Source organism: Medicago sativa, chromosome 5 (genome assembly GCF_051527215.1).
Source record: "Medicago sativa cultivar Bolivia chromosome 5, Bolivia_mono, whole genome shotgun sequence".
Classification (NCBI taxonomy): Eukaryota; Viridiplantae; Streptophyta; class Magnoliopsida; order Fabales; family Fabaceae; genus Medicago; species Medicago sativa.
The window spans coordinates 53,790,792-53,800,327 of NC_140753.1; the positions used below are offsets into that span (position 1 = coordinate 53,790,792).

The 9,536-nt window shown below is 32.2% G+C and overlaps 1 long non-coding RNA gene across 2 annotated transcripts; it reads left to right on the top strand.

Moving 5' to 3' along the window:
* Positions 1-2,513: 2,513 nt before the first annotated feature.
* Positions 2,514-4,662, top strand: LOC146923026 (uncharacterized). Of its 2 annotated transcripts, XR_015012681.1 has the most exons (3): positions 2,514-3,041; positions 3,572-3,830; positions 3,943-4,662. It is a non-coding gene; the product is annotated as an uncharacterized LOC146923026 (long non-coding RNA). The 2 variants fall into 2 exon arrangements; XR_015012680.1 differs by having other exon boundaries at positions 2,524-3,041; positions 3,572-4,662.
* The last annotated feature ends 4,874 nt before the right edge of the window (positions 4,663-9,536 follow it).

A 9,536-nucleotide genomic window follows, 5' to 3' on the forward strand; every position in this document is an offset into this window, starting at 1 on the left:
GTCGGATTGGTTGTACCTGTTGCCATTCAGATTCTAGCCATGTTTAGGTCCCCGTAGTAAACTAGTTCATAAATTGACTAGTTTCTGATGGGATAGTTCGTCTGGATGACATGCCTCCGAAAACCTGATCTGAGAAATTCAAGTTTCTGAGTCCTTTTAGGTCTAAAAAGGTCATTTTGAACGGTTGGATCGGTTGTACCTGTTGTCGTTCATATGATAGGCACGTTTAGGTCCTCGTAGTAAACTAGTTCCTAATTTGACTAGTTTCTGAGGGGATAGTTCGTCCGGATGACTTGCCTCCGGGAACCGATCTGAGAAATTCAAGTTTCTGCATCCTTTTGGGTCTGAGAAGCTCATTTTAAACGGTTGGATCGGTTGTACCTATTGTCGTTCATATGATAGGCACGTTTAGGTCCCCGTAGTAAACTAGTTCCTAATTTGACTAGTTTATGAAGGGATAGTTCGTCCAGATGACTTGCCTTCGGGAACCTGATCTGAGAAATTCAAGTTTCTGCGTCCTTTTAGGTCTGAGAAGGTCATTTTGAACGGCTGGATCGGTTGTACCTGTTGCCGTTCATATGATAGGCACGTTTAGGTCCTTGTAGTAAACTAGTTCCTAATTTGACTAGTTTATGAGGGGATAGTTCGTCCGGATGACTTGCCTCCGGGAACCTGATATGAGAAATTCAAGTTTCTGCATCCTGTTAGGTCTGAGAAGGTCATTTTGAACGGTTGGATCGGTTGTACATGTTGTCGTTCATATGATAGGCACGTTTAGGTCCCCGTAGTAAACTCGTTCCTAATTTGACTAGTTTCTGAGGGGATAGTTCGTCTGGATGACTTGCCTCCGGGAACCCGATCTGAGAAATTCAAGTTTATGCATCCTTTTAGGTATGAGAAGGTCATTTTGAACGCTTGGATCGGTTGTACCTGTTGCCGTTCATATGGTAGACACATTTAGGTCCTCGTAGTAAACTAGTTCCTAATTTGACTAGTTTCTGCGTCCTTGTTACAATTTTTTTAAATATCAAAATAATCTAAAAATATTTTCAAATGAAAAGTTATGTTATTAAGAGGATCTTCTCAAATAATATTTTTTTGTTAGAGGAGAGAGCAAATATGGATCAAAAGATTGAACCAATTTTGTAACAAAAAATCACTTATATAATATATTTTTTTAGAGGAGTGAGGAAATATGGATCAAAAGATTGAACCAATTTTGTAACAAAAAATCGCTTATATATAACTGTATCAAAACAAACTATATTTTTTTTTTTGAAGTGATTTTTATTAGGGTAAACTAATGCAAAATAAATTTTAATTCTTCTTACAATCTCTATAAAAATAATCTTATGGTATAACCACTTTTATTCACTTTGGTACAATGGTTGCATAGTGATATTTAATTTTTTTTTTGGCTTTCTACGACAGATCATGCGACAGTTTGGTCATATGTCGCAATGTTTTGTTTCTAATTTCTAAAAACCGGGAACTTATTTGATTTTAGCGGCAAATGAAATTAGAGTGAAATTTTTGATTCCCACTTCCCACTCAAAACTCTTTATTATAAAACATAAAAAATAAAATAGAATTACAAATAATGGTGGATTCTAGGGTGAGGGAGCAATTAAGTCCCTCACCGGTGAACCATGTCTAACAGCCATTAGATTAAATTAGTCCACAGTTTTTATCATACACCTTCCTGCACTTGATCTCTTTTCTTTCTTATCCTCTCCTCTTTCATTTGCTGTATTGCTGCTTCCTTGTTTTCATCCATCACCATCTCAGATTCCATTGTCGTTCATTCCATCATGCACAACTATTCCTTAATAACATATTTCCTTTGAATTTTTGAATTATCTTTCAAATATTAAATGTATCTTTCTCCCTCAAATATCACATAAAAGGTGTTCTTCTATAACTCAATCATTCTATAAAGATTTGATTCACAGTATGATTATTGTTTTTTTGTTTTTCTGTTTTTATTTCTTACTTTGATTGGGTTTAATAGCCAAGGTAGAATATAGGTTTAAATTGGACCAACTGCTTCAACTAAATTTCAACCATTACCGCCATGACTAGAGAAGAAAATGACCACTAATTAATTGAATGATGCAGTTAATTTGAATGATTGTGGATGATTATGCAATCGGGCTTTTGACTACGATTTGTTTTTATGAGTGGCTATCGACATGAATTTGTTTGGTTCTTCACCCTCAATTCGATTATAATCATGTATTATTGTTTGATGAAAATGGTTCTCACTTGGTCTCACTGAGAAGAAAGAAAACCACACACTAGATCTACAAGGCTGCAACTTCTCAACATGGAGAGGATATGCGTGAAAAGAAAAAAGAAGTTGTAGAGGAGATATGGACATAATTGTCTGTGAAAATAAATAGATGTTCTCTCTTTTATTTTCAAATAATCTAAACCATTGATTCAATCCAATGATGAGTTTTTGGTGCTCCACCGGTGAGGGACTTGATTGAACCCTCACCCTAGAATCCACCACAAATAATAATCATTTTTCCTCTTATCACTTTTTCCATCGACCATAACACCAGAGAAAGTGAGAAACCATTCCCCATCCCTCCTCTTTTATCGCAAATCATTCACCATAACCATGGAAAATCTTCTTTCATCGTCCATCATCACCGCAAATCACCATCCATAACCATGGCCAATCCTTCAGAAAAGCCCCAAATCACTTCTCACTTGGAAAACCCTAAATCATTTCTCACGTAGCATGCATGTGTTGATTTTGTGATTATGCAATTGGAGATTTTTTTTGGGCCCAAAATTGGTACTAATGTGTTGTTATTGTTGTTGATATGACCATGTTTGACGATTGTTGTTATTGCTCTTGATATGCCCAAATGAGCCAAATTGTTTTGGTTTAATGTGTAATTCAATGATTATTATTTCACTTTTCATATCAATCTTCTAACACAGTTGAGCTACTTCAAGGATGTAGTGAGGTTATTAAAGCAGACACTAGGTGATAACAAAAAAAAAAAAAGGATATAGAAACTACTCAGGTATGGTTCTCTATTCACTTCTCTGTAATGTTGTAAGTGTTGATTATAATTTCAAATTTTCAGTCTTTGACAAGCTTATATATGATTGCTTCTATTTTTGGTTGATTAACTTAATTTAAATCTGGTTAAATATGATTGTTTCTATAGAAGTGATTTTTTTTAGAAAATGAATTTTCATGGATTTAGTACTAATTTTGGAATCTACTTGTCATTTGGAGAATGAATATGAAGATGATGTATAAAACTTGTTTAATTTTTGAGTTTGTGATGCATATGGTTTGGATTTGGTTAGAAGACTATTTTTTTGAAGAAGCTTACTAGACTTTATTATTAGAGACTAGGTTAACCTTTGAGCAGATTTTTAACTTGAGCATGTTCTTTACTTTTCAATATGGTTTAATCTTTAGTAAGGTTTGAGCATCAAGTGTAGAAAGAGTTCATTACTTCGAAAAAATATGGGCTGGTTACTATTGCATTTTGTTAACTTTTTTCTCCTAATTTATTTATTGTTTATGGGCCTTGATATATAGGGGATGAAGATGTCGTTGCTGATTGTGATTGGAATTGTTGAGAGAATTCAGAGTCACAAAATATTCAAGGATTTAAGGATTTAAGTGTTTACATTGACATTACTTTGCACTTCTTAGTAACTTATTGTTTCTTGAAGAGCATGGTAATGCATTGGAAGCCTACCTGTTGCCATTATTTGACCCAAATATATCTCCCAAAAATGTGGTTATAATTGCAAAAAAAATTGACAAAGATTTAAGGTCATCATGAAGCTGAAAGGTAACTAATATGTCCACGTGCATCACTTATGTGTATCTCTATCCCATACCTAATTCATTTTCCTTGAATGTTCTTTTCCTTCATTGTTATGTTGTTGCATTTTTTTGTTCAGTACCAACACCCCCTTCAAGAAGTTGTGTTTGACTAGAGACTGTATAAGTCTATGGTTTTGAGAAAGGTATGGATCTATCACTTTTGATAAATTTGTGTGGCTTTGCTTTTTGATATCCTTCAGTTTGTTAGATACGAGATGAATAGTTGAATGTTCATTTTGTTATAGCTAGCCTTATGTTGAGCAGCTAGCAGGATGAATATATGAATATGCATACAAAGGTATAATCACTCATTTGCTGCTGTCATGCGGTTATGTCTGCTGTGCTGGTTTTTTTGTGTTGTTCGCAGGTTCTGTTTGCTGTTTAGGTGGGTGCTGCCTTCTGTTAGGTGCGGCTGCTGCTGTGTGCACCTGCTGTCAGCTGGTGTTTGCTGCTGCCAGCAGCTTCTGTGGTGCGGTTCAGCACGTGTTGGTGTGCTTGGGGGCTGGGTTTGATGCGGCGTTATGCGTAGGGGGTCATTGTTCTTGTCCGGCTGCCTTTTCGGATAGTTTTTGGGTCTTTGTATACCTTTGCATCAGTCACTTACTTTAGGAGGCTGAGTTTTTCTTTTTGTTTGGCTCTTTTGGGTTTGTTTTGGTGTGGTTTGGGTCAGGTGTTCCGCTTATATACGACACCCTTGTTTGTGTTGGTTTGTTTCGTTTTGCTTGCGCGATTGGTTATTGTGCAGCTTGCACCCTTCCGTTGCTTAATAAATTTTGCAGATTCAAATGAAAAAAAAAGTTTGATTAATTCATACTTTTAGAGAAATGTTACTTACGTTGAACAAAACATTGGTATGATAAAAAAACAAGTAGAGAATGATGTTATGAAACTCAAAAGAAAGACAATATTAATTTCATTATTTTCTTTAATTGTTTATATAAGGAAATAAATAAATACAATAAATTGGAACAAATATGTTATTTTTTTTTTTTAAATTGAGGAGAAGAATGACAAAAGAAGGAAAGAAATAAATATAGTGTGAAATGCAACACAATAACTCCAATGGGATGCTTAATCTGATGGTTCAAAGAATCTAATAAAACTGATCCGTGGTGGAACATATTGACCAACTGGTCCATGGAAGAAGCTGTCCTAAATACACTATGAAAGAAATAAGAACTGGCATTTTTCCTATCATAATCTTATAGACAAATCGATTCGACAAACTATCCCCACACAAACATAGGCAACTAGGAAGACCATTCATCCGACGATTAAAACAAAAATTGTCGTTCTTAATCCTCTTTGGTCTTATTCAACTGTTGAATTATTTATATAGAAGAGAAATACTTAGTTGAACACAAACCCAAATAAAAAATTCGGACACACACAACAACGACGATAATTTTTTTAAAAATAATAATTTAATCACATCACTTAATATTGTTTTTTTTTTATTTTAAATTTATCATGTGTGTTCAGATAAATTTTATTTTGACTTGCTTTATATAGAAACCCAAAATTAAATGAATTAAATCATTGATATTTGCTTACAATTCAAAACCGGTAATAGGAAATAAGTATAATAAAAATCGATTAAATGAATAATTCAATGCGTGGTGAAGTTGGTGTTGTTTATGGGTTATTCTGTCATAGGTCGCCTGTTCGAGTCATGTGATATAGGTCGCCTGTTCGAGTCATGTGATGGGAATATTTTTAATAGGTCGCCTGTTCGAGTCATGTGATATAGGTCGCCTGTTCGAGTCATGTGATGGGAATATTTTTATGTTTTTTTTTTTATGTTTTTTTGGTCGCCTGTTCGAGTCATGTGATGGGAATATTTTTATGTTTTTTTTTAAACTCATCTTCTTCGCCCGTAGTCTTTTAAATGGGTTTTTTTGACCCGCGAATCGACCCGACCGGATCCACCTTGGTACATAATGAAAGTCAACGATTTTTATGCAGTTTAGATCGGAATTGAATGACATGAAGAAAGCACAGGCTTATTTTTCAAATACACAAGCTAATCACATATTTTATTTTTTAGGGTTCTTTTGAGAAGAAAAAAAAACGTGTTTGATTCTTTCTATATCACCGAATTGACTACTTTTCGCTGTAACAGTTTCGATTCAGCATCTATGAAACCCATATCAATTTGAGAACTAATTATTCTCACCAGAAATCTCAAACTGTACAACAAAATATGGGTTATAGGTAAAACTGAAACAATTGAGAGCTCAATTTCTTCAAACTTTGAATACTTTATACGAATTTTATAACCACGAGATTTGAAGGAAGAAATGGAGTTTGGACGGCGGAAACTCTACATTAATTTAATTTTTACCATTTTTTTTATCAATTCGCGTAACATATGGGAATGGGAAGCAAGAGATTCATATCTACAGTTTTTTTTGACAAAAGCTTCATATCTAGAGTTGTTGCTGAGATTAGCAATTTGTTAAATTCCTTGTATGAAATTTGTATTAATGGTAAAGAAATAATCAATTTGAGATTTTCTCTAGCTTTTAATTTCTGGGTTGATAAGATTGTGAAGATGAATCCCAACACTTTTTTTCAGAATAACATTCAAAATTAATGAGTAAATTTCAATGGTTAAATAAAACTTTGAAATAAAGAAGGTAAATTAATGTTGTTAATGCCCAGAATTAATAAAGAAGATAAATTAACACTCATAATTATTATTTACTTTGCGTAAAATAAAATTTAGGGAAAAAAATATAAGTTGTTTAGTTATTTAAACTTACAAATTGTATAATAGAAAAGTATATTATGTACAGGGCAAATGTGCAATAATCAAAACTATTGTGGTGTGTCTATAATAATATTAAACACAACATTAGGGGTCAATGTCAAAAACTCAATAAAACCTGGAAAACTGGCTATTGTATGTATTTTGATTTATTTTGCAATTTGTGCACCATACACAAAAAGTTTCATTTGTGCATGCTAAGTGTCGTTTTTTATTTTGCTCTATGTGATAACTGATAAGAGTCGTTTTTGACTTTGCTCTATGTGATAACTAAGAGTCGTTTTTTGAGGGAACATGATAAGGTTTGTTATATTCAATTGTTTTCTTTAATTAATTAAAAATATATATGTTGAGTGTGTATAACACAACAACGAGCGTGCTCGTGACCTTAACTCGATTAATAGAGACAACGTTAAAAAAAAACGTAATAACAAGCAACAATTTTTTTCCAACTATTCTCATAAAAAGAAATCTGCCACCGTTATTTTTCCTTACTTTCGCATGGAACAAGATACTTTTTTTTTTTTTGAGGAAAACATTATAATTATGGAACAAGATACTTAATTTGTGTATTAAAATAAAAATCATAATTAGATTAGTGAATTTAAGCAATAATTTTGTACCAAAAAATTTAATTTAATTTAATTTAATCAATGATAAGGATTAAACATTCACTAATCTAATTTAATCAATGATAAGTATTTTGAATCATGATAAGTATTTCTCTCTAAATCTGAATGTATTTCTCTCTTTTATTTTTGAATCAAATTTCTCTTGCTCTATCTAACGTATTTTTCTATTCTCACAACCAAACATACCCCTAATGACTTATTAAATAAAAATAACATTTTGTCAAAAAAATAAAATAAAAACAACATTACACTAGTTACCACTAGTTAAATAAAACCAAAATGCCTATTATAATCAATAGTGCGTGTGGTTCATTTGGTAAGTTTTGCTCTTTGAATTTGGTGAGGTCGGGGGTTCGACTCGTTCTCTAATACAGGTGAATTTTTTGTTTTTTTTTCTTTATGTAATTCTGCTTCTTCAAGCTCCAGACGGGTCATAACGACCCTGTTAAAAACCCATGTAACCCGGAACAAAAAACTCACAACTACAGGTGAATTTTTTGTTTTTTTTCTTTATGTAATTCTGCTTCTTCAAGCTCCAGACGGGTCATAACGACCCTGTTAAAAACCCATGTAACCCGGAACAAAAAACTCACAACTTCAAGCCATTTTAACATCAAAAACTCAATTTGAACACATAATTATGAACCAAATAACATTTTCTTGTGATTTCAAGCAATTTTTTTGTATCATTGAACATATAAAAAAATTCCAGAAACGAGAAATATCCAAAATAAAATGTTTTCTAATCAAAGTTAAGTGCAATTAAGGAATATCAAATCAAATCAAATCGTGTTGCTCAACATTGTTACACTAGGAATCAACAAGGAGCTGTTAAGATAAACAATAACAAGGAGAATGAAAAAAAACAAGATGAAGATCTGGGAAAGATGGGAATAAGGATGTTTTTTGTCAACACTTAACTCAATCTAGTTCCTTTCAAAGCAAAACAAAAAACTTAACTCAGATCCTAAGATTTTTGTATGGATTTTTTTGTTAAACAAACTGGAGAAGACGGTGTCAAGAAGAGGGAATTTTAGATCTGGTTCTGCTTGTTGTTCATCGTGGTATATTTATGCAATTTACAAATTTAATTACATTAATGTGAAAGGACATTTATGCAATTTATAATTTTAATTACATTAACGTTAAAGGATATTTCTGCAATTTTGAAGAATATTCGAAAATACCTACTATTCAAGTACCAGGTGTGCAATCTTGGCCATTGAATTGTTTAATATTAAATCAATGGTAATTTTGTCATTTGTGCACCATACCAAAAAAGTTTCATTTGTGCATGCTAAATGCCACCATAAAATTCATTTCCACATATATTCTATCTCCATATTCATAAGATCTCTAAACAACAATGTATTCCAAGATTTCCCCTTAAATAAATGTTTTCCAAGTTCTCACATTCTAATATTCTCTCTTACAACAAAATAGAGTTTTGTCTCTTAAACCGATGTACAAAAATTTTATGTACTATAAAAACTTGGTGATGTAATGTAAAAGAAAGTACATAATCAACTATGTATGTACAACTTTAAAGTACTTTATTTAATTTTTTTAAACAAAATACTTTATTATGTGAAATTTGGATGTACACACATCTAGTTAACTGAGTTCAATATTGTGTTGAAACAACAATCTTCCCACGTGTTTAAACAAACAATGGATAGAAGTAGCACACTTTTAGTAAACGAATTTTGATTAAAATAAGAAACTAAAAGAGATTTGTAGTATTTGGATGATATAAAAAGAAGCTTAAAAAAGAATAAAAATCATTGTTCGGTTTAATGAGGAATGATGGCTACAAAATAAGGTTGACTGTTTGACAATGTAAAATTTTGAGCTTATAAACTCATATGATAGAAAAAGATTTGTTTGGTAACATTTTTATCTTACAAACATATAACTTATTTTTATTCGTTTATAGTTTATATTCATTAACATATAACGCATTGTTTTTATCTCACTTCTACCCGTTCCATATCTTACTTGAAAAAATTTAAGTATCAGTAAAACATATACTTTTTTAGGATTAAATATGTTTTTGGTCTTTATAAATATGTCAACTCTTCCTCTATTCTTACCAGAGTTCTCAAAGCTAAATATTTTCCTAGAAATGGATTTTTGGATGCCAAACTTGGTCATAATCCAAGCTATACATGGAGGAGTATATGGAGCACCATTCCACTGTTAACACTTGGATATAGGTGGAGAATTGGAGACGGAAAAAGTATCAACGTATGGTCTGATCCGTGGATTA